A 15,424-nucleotide genomic window follows, 5' to 3' on the forward strand; every position below is an offset into this window, starting at 1 on the left:
ACATCTCTCACTCATACAATCCTCTCTCTCTCTCTCTCTCTCTCTCTCTCTCTCTCTCTCTCTCTCTCTCTCTCTCTCTCTCTCCAATTGGACTCCTGGAGCTCCAATCACCAGAGCAGGTCAGCGCAGGCACTCTCTCGACCATTGCCAGTAGTCTACAGTAGAGGTATCTTTGTGGATTTCTGGAGACTCTCTCTAGCACTCTGCTTCTTCCTATTCCCCTGGGGTCTTCATTCATCATGGTATCTCCCTCTCCCTTCTCCCACACTGCTCCTGATCCAGCTGGGACCTCCTTCTCTCCTAAGCTCTCTTTCCCCTGACCCTTGCCTCCATTACCTAGAACACCCTGGCTGTCATGATAGAACTCTCATCCAGTGTTTGATGGAGGCAGAAGCAGAGATCTATGACCAAGCAATATCTATTCTTAACTCATGAGTGAGGAATACCTTTCCATTTATTTAATGTTCTCTTCAATTTCTTAAATGTATGCTTTATAGTTTTCAATTTTTAGGTATTTTTACCTTCATAAATTATATTCCTAAGGATTTAAGATTTATACTACTATGAATAATACTATTTTCTTTATTTCTGCCTTGTAAAGTCATTAATTAGATATTCATTTGCTATATCTAACAACTGCATGGATTCTTTCAGTTTTGATACATACAATGTCATGTATTTGTGACTTGCAGATAGTAGTAATATTACTTTTTCTTTTTTCTAATTTGGATAATTTTTTTTTCATTTTTTTGCTTCTTATAGTGCTTCCAGTATTGTATAATTTGATGTGGCCAGACTGGGCATCCAAGCCTTATACCTTATCTTAAATGAAAGGCTATCAGTGTCTTCCCATTCATTATTACACTAGCAATAGATTTTTTTCACAAATGCTATCTTTTATATTGGATAACTTTTATTTTATAATTAAACTGTCAACAGTTTCTATTAAGAGAAGATGCATAATATCACTAGATGATTTGAATTTTATGAATCAGTTGATATAATCATTTGTATTTTCTCTGTTAAAGTGATACACCTTTCATTGATATATGTATTCAAACTAACTGTGTATGACAGAAATACATCATACTTGTCCATGATGTATATAATCTTTCAATGCATTGTTGAGTTTGATTTGCAAATGTTGTATTAATGATATTTGCATAAACTGTATTAATAATAAATATTAGCATATACACATATATAAATATACTACACACACACATATATATATATATATACAGAGAGAGAGAGAGAGAGAGAGAGAGATTCTTTACTGAAAGTGACTTCATCTGACTTAGGCTCGCCAATGTCTTTTCATCTGTCTTAACTAATAGAATGAAAAACCATCTTACAAATTTATGAATATGATTTTGCAAACTATCTGTTAAACAAAGAAGTAATATCTAAGACTTGGAAAGAACTCATAGAAGTCAATAGAAAGAAAACACATTGCCAGATTTAATAAAGTGGAACTTGAATAATTCTTCAAAATACATGTAGTTTCCTCTAAAAAATAATCTCATAACATAAGCCTTGCTGTCCTCATATGCAAATGGAATTATTACATTTGGCCAAACTACATTATTATTCACAAGGTTTTTTGGCTTAAGTAATAATAACAAGCATGCAGAGAAATCTTAACAGTACACAGAGTCCTATAAAAACTTCCATGTCTCCCTCAAAATAACCTTACATATAACTATATGAAAAGAAAACCATTATGAATCAATGAGATTACCAATTGACATGAGAGAAACAAATGCCTCTTGAATTAATTTCACTTATGTGTTTAATGTTTTATTCAGAATTATTTGATAAAGGCATACTGCATGGTAGATACTGTACTAAACATTTGGGATATACTTGTGACCAAAATAAACTAGTTCAGTGGCCTCTAAAATGCATGCATTTTCTTATTATACATAAAGGTAGAGTAATTATGTTGTACACTTTACTATCTTTGCATAAGGGTTAGAAAAAAATGGGAATTGGACTGAGCCCACTTTAAAGTTTACATAATGTGATAGGATTTCCAAAAAACAAAGTTATAAACTTAGACTCAAAAATGAGAGAAGTTTTATCTAGGAAGAATGAAACTTTTGTGTAGAAAACAAAATTAAGCCAATTATTATTTTTGTGGTTATTACTTTAGTTTCCTTAATGTATAAGACATATATTTAGTTTTGTTTCATTGAGCTGGGGGCTCATGCATACCAAGCAATTATTCCACCAATGAACTATATTCCTAAACCTTATCTAGCTTATTTTAATTCTAATAGTAGCAATTTACTACTTTTGTTTTTCACAACTGATTGATGTTGCAATTTCATATGATGCAATATAACCAGCAGGCATCTTTGCACAATTGCTATCATGAGAATATATACATAGAAGGAATAAAAGTGGAGAAATTCTTAACTTATTTGGAGTACAATCACTGGTTAGAAAGTGATTTTAAAAAGGAGCAACAGGGTCTGTTTGATATGTGCATAGTTGTACAATTCTAAAAAGGAGCTATTCATGAAAGAGGGTGTAAGCTATGATACCAAAGCAACTGTAAACTCTGAACTGTGAAGTGCTATGTAACTGCAAGCTGTAGAAATCTTTCCACATGTAGAGTACATGAAACTCATGCACACACAGTTCCATAGTTCTCAAAGGGATGAAATCTTAAAAAAATAAATGGCCTACTTTTAGAAAGCAATATCATTGCAGGGCATCTACACTGAATATCATAATTGGTTCGTGGAGCCATTTAGTAATGCCAAAACAATTTATTAAGAGAGTCGTGATCAAGCAGGTGTTTTCAGTAGAATTTGTATTAATAAACACATTCATATACATACACAAATGCGACTTCCCATCTAGGCAAAATCAAATTCACTGATGCACACATAGGATCCAGTCAAAGAAATTGTATTAAAAAGCAATTTTCAGTCCAAAATTAACATTAATACAAAATTAAAAAGAAAAATTGCTCAGGAAATGAGAAATTAAATAGACCACCATGCTTATTATTGTTCAGCATATCACCTGCATAAATATCAATTGACAGTCTTGATACTCTGCCATTGATTGGGGACTCCCATGAAATAAGTGATGTGAGAAGTCTTCTGAGATGAAGATGAATTAGATTATGGATTCTTATTAGGTTATTGGTTTGTGTACTGAGTACCACCACTTGAGTGTGTGTCACTGAAATCTCAGAGAATATCTCGCTCATAGTCTAAGTCTCCAAGTGTCTACCTACTATAGTATAATGTCCTATACATAACAGGCACTCGCAAATCCTACTGAATTTTAGAAAGGAAATGCACTGAGTTGTACAAAGTGATTTATTCTGAAGCTAATAGTATCAGCGATGAGTACATTAAAAGAATGTTTCTGGTGATAAGGTACTTTGTCAAATTTTCAGGAAAATGTCATTTCCTTTAAGTTGAGAAACATAATTTATCACAGGAGAGTAAGCAGAAAAAGGAGCAGCATTGAATAAATTCCAGGAAATGCATTTCTTGGAAATAACAGACTTATTAGTGCTACAAACTCATGCAATATACCTAATGCAAAGTCGTGACAACACTCACGCAGCTGCTTAATTTGTGAATTTTCCATGTGGGTATTTTTTTTTTTTGTCTATCTTCTTTGTAACTCATAGCGAATTGCTAATTAGATAAATTAAATAAACTGGTTTGAAAGAACTTGAAGCCAATACTACATGGTTAACAACCTCAATTAATGATTATCTGTTATAGGTAAGATGGTTTCCACACATCCTCCATTTTTGCTTAATGTGATTTCAAAGGATATGGAGACAAAGATCTGCCCCTCCCCATCACCCCAGTAAAGAAGACTAGGAAATGACTGGTACCTAGTCTTACTGTAGCTTCTACTTCCCGGCTCACCAGTCTTGTGAACTGAGATCATGGACATCAGGATTGGATTTTTAAAAGCTAGCCTTGCATGGGAGTTGATGAAGGGATTTTGCAAACCTGTTCAGGCTGGGAAGGCTTTGAAAATCAATAGCAGAGAGATGCAGTCAAGAATCTCACATTATTTTGATAAAAAGTATTCTAAGTCCTACTGACACCCTACAATTCCCCTGATCCCTGAACAAATTATATATATATATATATATATATATATGAATAGAGTGATAAACTCAGCATTAAATTTCCTTATTTTGTTTTTTAGGGAGGAACACGTGGAGTGCACACCAATTTTCTTCACACCAGGAAGCCAGGAAGCCATGACCCAGAAAAATCTTTCAAATGGTGGATTGGTGAACACATCTTAGTTAGGCTTAATAAATATTTTAATACCACTTAACAAAAGTTTTGAGACAAGCACAGGCATTCTTGAGAAACAGGGTTCAGGAAGTTGGATCTCAAGAGGACAATGCTCTCACTCTTGTATGTTCTGAACATGGCCCAGCTCCCACTACTCAACACAGATTGTTAGGGCACTGAAAAAGGAAGAAGTATGTGATACTGTCTTCTAAAGAAAGGCTAAGTTAAGAGAAATTTGGAGAAGTCTCTGGGTGTTGAAATGGCTAATCTACTGCCTATTTACCAAGGGCTGCCAGGCACTATAGGGCTAATACATTCTCAACAAATCTTATAAGTAAGTCTTGTAATTCTGCATGTCAATTGTCTCACTTTTGCCCTGTGATTGTTACAAAGGAATGTGCCTCAGGCCTAAAAGCAGGTGATGACACATAGCTCAAAATGGCTCTGGAGAGACGCTTCCCTAGCTCATTAGCCCCAAATCATCTGCTCTATCTTCCTCACATTATTTAGCGCATGGAATAATGTTACTTGGAGCAACCAGAAAAGAAAGTAAGTTTTTTTTTTTTTTTTTAATAAATGTTGAAGCTAATTTTTAAACTTGTGGAATTTAGTGTGCTAAAATGTTTATGTTATTTAAAATGATTCATTTATACAATGAAAGAGTCCTTTCTCCTTATTTAGTCTGGAGCTGTTATTAAGTAGCCTTCATTACATTATGGAGAAGCCAGTTTTACCAGGAATTGGAAAGAACTGGAAACTGCCTTCACTTAGTTTTAATTCATCTCAGTCTACAGTGAGTCACCTGACATACCATCGATAGAAAAGTTCATCATTTGCAGTAACAGAAATCAGCTGATTCAAGAAAGTGGCATATGTTCTCATGTGATTGATTGTTTGGTGCTGATTAGTCATTGGCAGAGGTTACATGAGACATCTCACCTTTTCTCTTATGCAGATGGTCAGTTGTTTATGGTTTGTTATAGATCCTGTCTGTGTTCAATGAGAAACAGCAAACTGGTAAGCCTGGAAGGCCCATCTAGAGAAGAAACTATGCCAACAGCTCTGTGAAATATCATAGACCACAGCTACGATAGAGTTTCCAACTTCCCTCCGGATCCACACTTACTTATGATGAAAAATCAAACTTGTCGAAACTGAGTACAAGCAAGTTTCATATGCATATTTTCAAGGGATATATGACTCACACACATGCACTATTATGATGTTTTGTTTAAATAAACTGAAACTGTGAACATATATGCATGTAAGTCCTTCCTGATAGAGGTTGTAGTTGCTCCACTAACAGTGGATATTCTATGGGGGCAGTTCTCAGATGGGGTTTCCTCAAAGTGCTCCAGTTATAGAATGCTAATGGTATCAAGGGCAGTTCCAGTATGCATCCTTCATACTACAGTCATTTTCCCTTCAGTAAATGGGGAATCAGGTACACCAAGTGAAAAGATGCTTATTTGGGTCTTCTAACCTGTTTATAACTTACTAAGTTCTAGCCAGAGAATTATTCTATATCTCTTCATTAGCTTCATAAGGTCTTTGATTCTGTCTTATGTAAATAGATACAGGCTAGTCCCATTTCATAACTATCTCATTTATCAAACTATTAATTAAAATGAAAACATTTAATAGCCATAAAAGTCATTGAAATGAGATAAAATGTTCTAGGCAGAGCCTTCTTAGACACGGAGCTGATTTTCAAACACTCTTATAATTGTATTTTGTTCATATTTGCACCATCTACTCAGGTCTTAATCCTAGAATGGAATCCTCCATGTATTAGTGTCTCTCTTATTTTTCATTGTATTTATATGAAAAGTCCCCAAATATCCACCTTTCTTTTTGCTTAATCCCTCACTTATGTTATCCCAACACTATCGCTCATTGACACTATTGTAAATGCGGTATCTTTTGCTCCTGAGTAGAAGAGAAGCCAGAACTCTGGCTTACTTTTCTGCATGCCTCCTTCAATATTAATTCTGACCTCCCTGGTATGATTTCCTACTGCTTGCCGCTTCCTTTGCCCACTTTACTTCAGCCATATAGGTGCCGTTTTATGCTTACCCCTCCATCACAAGCCATTGCAGGGGTTTGCCACAGCTGTTAACTCCTATTTTCTCTAGATACTAGCATAAGCTAAGTTTCTGGATCCTTTATGTTTACATCTTGAAATGTCCATCTTCTCGAAGAGGCTTACCTAACCATGCCTACTTGGTACTGGCTTCACCTGTGCCATCCATTTGAGCTGCTGATACTTAAAATGTCTTGACTTTTTTCTTTTAACCATAACACTTTTAGGTTAATGACCTAATGGTTAACTTCTGTATGTCATTTCCATTTCCCCAACAGAATCCACAGGTGTTTGCATTCACAGACATAAAGACATTATACACACATACATATGTGTGTATATACATATATATATGTATATTATAAGGTATATCCATATAAAATATATTTAGAATATATATGAAAATGTACTCTGTGTGCATATTTGCAAACATGTCCACATATGAATTACTACAGTGGCTCTTTCATGAATATATGTTCAAACCATCAGTGACACAGTGGAGCTTTTGATACAGTTGATGCTTTTCTCCTTTGTGAAACTTGTATCGCTTCCAAAGAATACATTATGACTTGCCCTTCTCTCCCAGAATCTCTATGTCCCTGCTGGCATCAAGTTCTTGTCTTTTTTTGCTGACCCTGATTTTTCCCTTCTCCCATAGTATAGTTAGCACCGCTTGCGTTATTTATTATTAATCAAGTCTTCAAATCTCACTGTCAGAAACTACAGGAAGAGGGATGTATCACTGACAGAAAACAAGATTAAGTCTTGAATGTGTAGAATTGAAGGAAATCCAGGGACTCTCTTTCCTGATCTCATTATACATCAGCCAATCAATGGGAATCTCTTCTCACCGATATGAATGGAATTGTAACGACTAAAGTCATCCAAGGTAGGAAAAAACGTCAGCGATTAATTCCTTCTCCTGTATGCAAGCCATGTAATTTAGTAATCACTACTCAACTACCATTGACCTGTTAATTAATCCATGGATTTTTTTGTTGTGCCTTTAATCATTTCCCCTGATAACTGAGTCGCTTTAGAATTACTCATTTTCTGCTCAGACTCACCAACTAAATGCTACTAGAGTTCCGTAGTAATAAAACACTGAAATATATTGACTCCCTGCCAACTTGTTCTCTTTCTCTTCCTCTCTTTTTTATGTGTCAGCTGGTGACTATGCAGGCAGAATACTGAAAAGGGAAGTGAATGGCTGGTAAATAAGTAGTTTATGTTACAGGTGAGGCTGAAAGAGGATTCATCATTTGGGTGAAGAAATGTCGGTCTTCTTCTTTATCAATTGAAGATGTACCTGTCCTCTTGACTTCCCATCAGTAATTTTGAATCAGCCTGAAATAACTGGTTGGGATTTTCTTTCTTCTCGGAAGCCTCTTTTCTGAGAAAAGAGTTGATTTTCATCTTCTGCTGCCATACAGTAAGTGATGTAAGCTTTCTCATAGAGCTGTATTAACACATAGTGATTCGAGTAATTCCAACTAAAAATGTTAGTAAGTAACCCTGAATAGATTCTGTTCTTTAGATAAAAAGACGTTCAATAGAATCTGCTGTTTGAATGAAAACTTAAGTGCTAGCATCTCCAGGCCTTTAAAACTGTCATTTCAGGGTCTACGGAGATGGCTCAGTAGAGAATAGAGAACTAACTACAAGGCAGAAAGAAAAAAAAAAAAAAGACTGGGGTTCAAATCCTGGCCACACAAGTGACTGTCACCGGAGTGTCATGGGGATTATTGGGGGTTGCTGGCCACCATTGTACCTCCAGGTTCAATGAGGAATGCTGTCTCAAAGGAACAAGGTAGATTGATAGAGCAGGACACTTGGTGTCCTTGTCACCTCTATAAGTGCTTAAGATCACCCTCCCCAATATCAAGGTCATCACTTTATGAGATGATGGTGCTATTTCAAGTGGTGTCTCCCATGGCCAAAGACATTTTTAGAGCATTCTGATAGAATCTCATCTAGTCAGAGCACAGTACTGTTGGACTTTGCTATCAGTCACTTTCAAATGTGTCTCTCATCTCACAAAACAAAGTGTTACCATAACTGAGCATGTTTCATATATACATGAGATTATAAAAAGAAAGAGTGCTAGAAATAATTAGAGTAGGACCAGAGATAGAACAGCTGAATTAATTCATAAGGTATTCTTATGCTATCATGGATAATTTCATAATCCAGAAGTGAATCTTAAAGATAAAAAATAGTGTCTTTGGTAGAATAGGCAAAGGTATGAAGCATTTTCCAATGTCACTTATTTTTCTGGGATCTTATATTTCTAATCTATAAAACATGGATTGGGATTAAATTGAATACCTAAAAAATTTCCTGCTAACTCTATAGATTCTTTTGAGAGGCTCTTTAAGGAAAGGGGGTTCTGTAAGTGTTAGCATCTCCCATGATGCTCCACATGATTTGTATCTTTTAGCCACCAATGATTTTGTTGAAAATTTCTTACCTTTTTTTAAAAATTCCAGTATGTAAGTTTCAGTTTTACTAAATCAATAAATAAAATGAGTTGTCAAAAAATAAAAAATATAGTAAGTATGGAGCTAAATTGTCAGTTTAAGTCTATAGGTAAGATTTTACTATATGAGGGAATTTCTTGACCTCTCTGGAGATCAAAATCCTCCATGTTAAACTAGAGCTAAGTGTAGAACTCAATTTATACATTTACTGGAAGAGAAAGCTGTTTGATCTATTAAAACATTAGAGCAGTGTCTGGAATAAGGTAAAAAAAAAGAGTGTTATCTATTTAGGGTGCTATTAATATTGACATTATAATTTCAAAGATACAGACAAGGACTTCCAATGTCTCAGACATTAGAAAGAAGTGAAAGGACCTTTGACTAACCACTTTCTCTTGAGTCTCTAATGAGAAAAGAAATGCTCTTCACCACGATGAATCTGCCTGTACTTTAATAGACATAAAAATCAAGAAATTACAGGAAGGAGACACAGGATAGCACTGTGCCAGGGATTTAGTGAACAAACATAGGCAAGAAAGTCCTGTCTTATGCACAAATAATGATGACACAAAATGCTGCTCCAGAAATGCTTGATCTTTGTTCTGTATAAAGCTTAAGATAAGCAACAGGCAGGCTCTGGATCTGAAGCCGGCCTTTAAAATTGTCAGGACATGGCAGCTTAGTATTAATATGAGCATCTTTTGGCAACTCAAGTGGAATAAGCTTTCACATTTCCTGTCAGTAGGTACTATGAGAAAACAGCCTAGTTAGTGTTCTAGAAAGCAGGCCCCACAATAAGCAAATGCTGAGAATTCTATTTCCAGACTTCAGGTGACAGTAAAAAATGGTCGGTCTGTCTGTCTGTCTGTCTGTCTGTCTGTCTCTCTCTCTCTCTCTCTCTCTCTCTGTGTGTGTGTGTGTTCCAACAAAATACCTGCTAGGCTTAGTGTTCTCCTTAATTTCATAATAACAAAGAAAGTACATTTAGTTATAGCAAAGCTTTATCTCACACTGCTTTAAACAAGTCATATTTCTCAGTTTGCCCTTGACTTGTGAAAACATCATCACACTTGCATTAGGGAGGAGCTCATCAATATAGTTCTTTGAGATAATCCTGGACTAGGCTTAAGATGTCACATTTTGGATTGCTTCTGCATCCCTATTCACAAAAGCTTCTCTCTTCCTGATAAACATCCTGCCATATTTTTCTTACCCCTTTTCTTTTGCTGTATGCATTTGTGAAATTAACCTTGCTCTTCTCACTTACGGATTTACTTTCCCCTCCTCTCAATATTTCTGCCCTTCCTGAACTTAATTGTGAACCCTCTGGAGAGCATAACCTCTTCTTCCTGCACCTTTTGCTGCTCTCTCTGAAATGGTTCATGGCATTTGTTTGAATTTTATCCTTAAGCAAAGGACCCTCCAGTCCTACTCTCTACCACTGGCCTCTTAAAAAGATCCCCAAACCTACTAGACACTTAGCCCTCTGTAATATACCTCCTCGGTGCCATTCTATTGATAACCACTGACTTGGTTCCCACATCAACTCTTTCTAATCTCCTTAAACTTTTGGTTCTCCTTTGCAGTTAACTCTCACAGAACTCTGAGATTCTTTCTTCTTCCTATCCCTATAGCAAATTCCCCATCCTTTCACTCTCTTCAGTTCCCTAATGTTCTACTTCTTCTGTCATTGATCTGGTCCAGTTCTCTCTATTTTACTTGTGCTTTATAATCACAATTGCCTCTCTTTTTTTTTCACCCCTTCCACATTTACCTGTGTATGAACTGATCTAACTCAATTATTTTTAAATTGTTGAGTCACTCAAGTAATAATTTGTAGCATTTAAATGTTGTCCTTTAGATTCAAGCACAAAATGGTCGTCTTGCCTCTTTGCAGACAATTAGGATCTTTGTTCCATGTTTTCTGAGACTATAGAAAAAGCCCAATTATTCTGCTTGTTGTTAACCTCATTCCTACCCATGAACTTTTTCTTTGGACCTCTCTTATCACCTAGAATGCATTCATCATTATTCTATAGCAAATGAATCTATTTTTATTTAACATTTCCCCAATAATGGGGATTATACAGAAAGTTTTATGAATAGTACATTAGGATCTAGCAACCTAGAATTAGCTATTCATTTTATAGATAACATTGTTGCAATTAGTCATTTAAGAATGAAACCTTACTCTGATATACTGTTACTGTAAAGTGACTAATATTGAGCTGGATTTTAGAGGCTAAGGCTTTGGTTTACTCATAGACTGTTAGTCATAAATTCATAAATTATTAGAGACTTTGATATATTTTCCTATTTAAATGGATCTATTGAAGAGGAATAGATAATAACATAGTAAGCCAGATAGTAAGTGTAACCATGAATAAAGATGTCTGAGCTCACATCTCAATGGGTGAAAAGTAACCTATCAGTGTCAAGGAAAGACAGAAAAAAAAGACTGTTTCAAACCATTACATATTGTGATGCTTAATATTATTTTCAATTTGATTAGATTTAGTATTACCTAGGAGACACACCTTTGGACATGCTTGTGAGGGTTCTTCCAGACAGTTTTGAACAGCCATGACCCACCCTGGATTTATATGGTATTTGCCATCAGTATTGGTCCTGGACTGAATTAAAAAGGGAAAGCAGCTAAGCACCAGCATTCACCTGTCTCCTTCCTGACTGGATACAGTGTGATCAGTTACTTCATGTACCAGTAGCCCAATGTTTTTCCTGAGTGGGTGGGCTGTATTCTAACTACAGTCTGGATCAATCAGCCCTTTTTTACATTGTTTATCAGATACTTTGTCATGGCAACATGAAAGGTAACCAATGCACATATGGATTCATATATACTTGTTTGTCAAATCAAATAGACTGTAAATTACATGTTAACAAAGTACTAAGAAAGTAAAAAAAAGAGCAATGTATGTGCTCAGTTCAGTTGCAATCCTTCCACACACCACCTACCCTTACCTTTATTTCTCTGCTGCTTTCTCCTTATTGGACCCGCCATCATCCCCTTTCCTGTCTCGTGTCTTCTTTGGCCCTCTGTATACTCATTTTGCAATGTCTCAATTTTTTTTTTGAGGAACCCTTTGTAATTTCCTGAATTCTACATATACTTAATATGACTTGGATACCTACTTATATTTTATATGTAGGAACTGTGATCTACCTATAAGGGGAATATGCATCATTTATAGTCCAGAGTAAGGATTGCCTCACAAAATATATTTTCTAGTCTCATCCATTTTCCCGCAAATTTCATAATTTCTTTTTTATTTGTGAATAAAATCCAACTGTGCATGTATATTTTCATTATCAATTATCTTTTGATGGACATTTATGCTGATTCAGTTTCTTCAGTGTTATAAAAAGAGCAGCAATAAACATGGATATCGAAATATTTCTGTAGCAGGATGTAGAGCCCATATAGTATATACCCAATATACATTGGGTAAGGTTATTGTTTGTATTATGAGAAGCCTCAGCACTCATTTACATGGTTTCTGTACTAGTTAGTATCCCTTTTTCCATGCATCTTCATCAGCATTTATTGTCATTTATTTTCTTGATAGTAGCCATTCTGACTAGGGAGAGATGGAATTTGAAAGTGGTTTTAATTTTCATCCCTCCAATGGCTAAGGATGTTGAATACTCTGCAAACTATGTATTGGTCATTTGTACTTCTTTTGATAACTGTTCAACTCATTGCTCATTTATCGATAGGCAGTTTGGGTTCTGGTGTACAACTTTTACATTTCTTTATATATTCTATATATTAGTCCATTTTCTTAAGTATAGCTGGCAAAGGTTTTCTTTCATTGTGTGGGATATCTATTCACTTTGTTCATTATTTTGCTGTGTAGAACTTTTTAATTGTATGCAATCATATTTGTCAATTCTTGGAACTAATTCCTGTGATATTGAGATTCTATTCAGAAATTGCTTGCCAATGCTCCTATCCTGAAGTGTTGTAACTGTGTTTTCCTTTAGCAGTTTCAGTGGTTTTCATTCTAAATTAAGATCTTTAATCTAGTTTGAATTGACTTTCATGCAGGGTGAGAGATAGATCTAATTTCATTTGTCTGCACTAGATGTCTAGTTCTACCAACACATTTATTGAATAAGCTGTCTTTTTCCAGCACATGTTTCTCAAAAATAAAAATGTCCCTAGCTGTGTGGGCTCAACTGTAGGTGCATGTCTTCTTTTATATTCTATTAGTCTATATGTCTGGTATATGCTTAATATATTCTTCAAACATGAATTCATTATATGCCAAGAGCCCTCTCTTCCTATCCTTTTCTACCACATTGCTTCCTCTTCTTCCTCTTCTTTCCTTTTTTCTTCCACCTCATCCTTTACCTCTGCCTCCTCCTATTCCTCTAACCCTGCTACTCTTATATACCCCTGCTGCCTGTTCCTGTTGAGTTCAATAAATTTAGATCTTTCAAATTAATTCAAAACTCCATATTTAGGTGAATTGTATTACAGTTGCTAAAGTGATTCATTCAGATAACATCCATTTTCTTCATACCTTGGGAAAATGATGAAAATAAATAGAAAATATTTATTCAAATACCAGAAGGAACAACATGTCTCATATATCAGTCAAGTAAAGTAGTAAACTGCACACAGTTTAGACCAAAGTGATTGTTACATTTGGGGGAAATTTCTCTACTATTTAGCTTGAAGCTTTTTAGTTATTTGCCATTAATGTATTCACAGAATATTAGTGAATGTGTCTGTATTGCTGAGCACAAGATGGTAACATTGATAAAAAGTATTTACTGTAATTGATCTGACACTATAGGGAGGGAGACAATTCTGGAAAAAGAAAAATCTATTTGTAAAAGAAGGCAGTAAACATAGGTGTCAATACAGAAGTCAATAAAGTAACGTCAGATCTCAGGAACAGGGCTCTGAAGTACTAAAACGGCCACTGTCAAAACAGACCCCTGTAATGCTGATTATGACAGACAATTTGACTTTGTCTTCTATTATATCCTGGGAAATAGATGGTAAAATATGACCTTTGGTTCTAATTACAATTCAAAAGTTTCTTTCCTACTCAACACTCAATAACTTGTCATATTTGCAATTGTCACAAGGCTGAAAGCAATATAACATGGAGCAATAGACAGACATCAGAGTCAAAATAATTTTGGCAAGTTGAAACCCTCGGCAGAAAGCAGCAAGGTGAAATGTGGCTGGATTAAATATGAAGGCCTATATTGAGGAATATACAGGTATTTTTAAACAGGATGCAGAAAGCAATAATCATTGAGAAGAGTAGGATGATAAATTAGGCTTAATCTAAAGGAGGAACTATTTGCATTAAGGCGTTGTTAATACAACTTACAGTCAAACTGTAGGCTTATAGAAAACACACACACACACACACACACACACACACACACACACACACACACACAGCATATATGTGACAAAGGGATTATAGCCAGGATGCATGAAGAATAACTGGCAACTCAATAGAAACATTGAAACTTTGGAACATAAGAGAAAAATCTGTCAAAAATTACATAGAGTGATATAGATAGATTAAAAAGAGTTATAAATTAATTTTATAAACAATTGTTATAAAATATAAGTGATACATATATATATGTATTTTTTAAATTTTTGTGATATTTAGACTTAAAAAATTGAATGTTGATGGAAAATGCAAGCTATGATTGTTTAAGCTATTCTAGAAGTTCAGTTGACTTATATAATAAAACATTAAATATCAAAATAAATTATAGAACATAAAAGTATGTACCAATCCTTGGGTGTGTTTACATATCTATGTGTTTTGTGCCCTTCCCATATCTATGGTGGAATAATGAGCAGTGGAAGTTTACCAATGACTTTCTTCCAATGGTTAGAATCAAGAAAGAGGGAAAGCAGCATTTTACTTTGGCTCTTTTGAAAAAAAAATGTCTGGTTGTTCCACAGTAAATGTGTGCTATTTTTGTACTTTCAAAACATTAATTATCTTAATACATATCTCCTATTTTTATGGGTTTTTAAAAAGAGACTGAAAACACCAGATTTATCTGTTAGCTAGCATGATTGCAGAAGCAAAGAACAACTGCAAAAAGAAAGATGAATTATCTGGCCTTTACAAGTGGGTATTGGGGAGCACAGAGATGAACATCTGTGGAACAGGGATGTTTGATATGAAGGATGGGAAGTGGAAGGTGTTCCCTGATTTGCCGCCATTTCTTTCATCACAAACCAGGTACACAGCACTCTTCATTTCTTTGAGTACAACAGTGGCTTCCACATACATGCGTTCCCCCACCAGCGTTTCTTCCTCATCTTATCAACTTGTGTTCATATTTGAGACTTCTCCCCCCACTAGCTTCCTGATGTCATCTTTGGCTCCCTATTATACATTCTCTTGACAATGTATAGCATTTAAGAATATTCATAAACTTTACTGAAGGACATCTATCATTATTTCTCCATGCTAGAATGGAAGTAGGTTCCTTGTTGTTAAGCAATTAGAGTAGTAAATGATTTGTGGAAGGATTTCATGAATATAAGTAAATAAAGT

General features: G+C 35.2%; 1 protein-coding gene across 1 annotated transcript in view; it reads right to left on the bottom strand.

Moving 5' to 3' along the window:
* Positions 1–15,424, bottom strand: part of LOC114701477 (limbic system associated membrane protein) — a 2,116,569-nt gene that overhangs the window by 1,839,261 nt on the left and 261,884 nt on the right. The window lies entirely within an intron of this gene.

This window comes from Peromyscus leucopus, chromosome 12, assembly GCF_004664715.2.
Source record: "Peromyscus leucopus breed LL Stock chromosome 12, UCI_PerLeu_2.1, whole genome shotgun sequence".
NCBI classification, from domain to species: domain Eukaryota; kingdom Metazoa; phylum Chordata; class Mammalia; order Rodentia; family Cricetidae; genus Peromyscus; species Peromyscus leucopus.